The following is a 338-nucleotide window of genomic DNA, read 5'->3' as shown; positions in this document are numbered from 1 at the left end:
ACATTGATGTGTCAACACAGCAAAGCTCTGATCACAGCAATAGGCTTCGAGCAAAATTATTTGAGGTTAAGTTTTTGTATCTCCAATTTGTTGTTGCTTATTTTTTCTTCGCTGCTCTATTTGAGGTTTAATTATTTTCCTCTCATTATAATCTGTAATTTTCCAGTGGTTTATTTATTGTTATTGGTTTTTTATTTCATGTTAGAACGATAGAAGTCTCTCGCTGATGATAAAACATGCATGATGTACATGTGTGTGTGCATGATAGGCATGTTTTACCGTTAGTGACCACCTTTACGATTGTTACATATATTTACTCAATCTATTTTTCCTTAATG

The sequence above is a fragment of the Nilaparvata lugens genome, chromosome 10 (genome assembly GCF_014356525.2).
Source record: "Nilaparvata lugens isolate BPH chromosome 10, ASM1435652v1, whole genome shotgun sequence".
In the NCBI taxonomy this organism is placed as follows: domain Eukaryota; kingdom Metazoa; phylum Arthropoda; class Insecta; order Hemiptera; family Delphacidae; genus Nilaparvata; species Nilaparvata lugens.
This window is presented reverse-complemented; position numbering follows the sequence as displayed.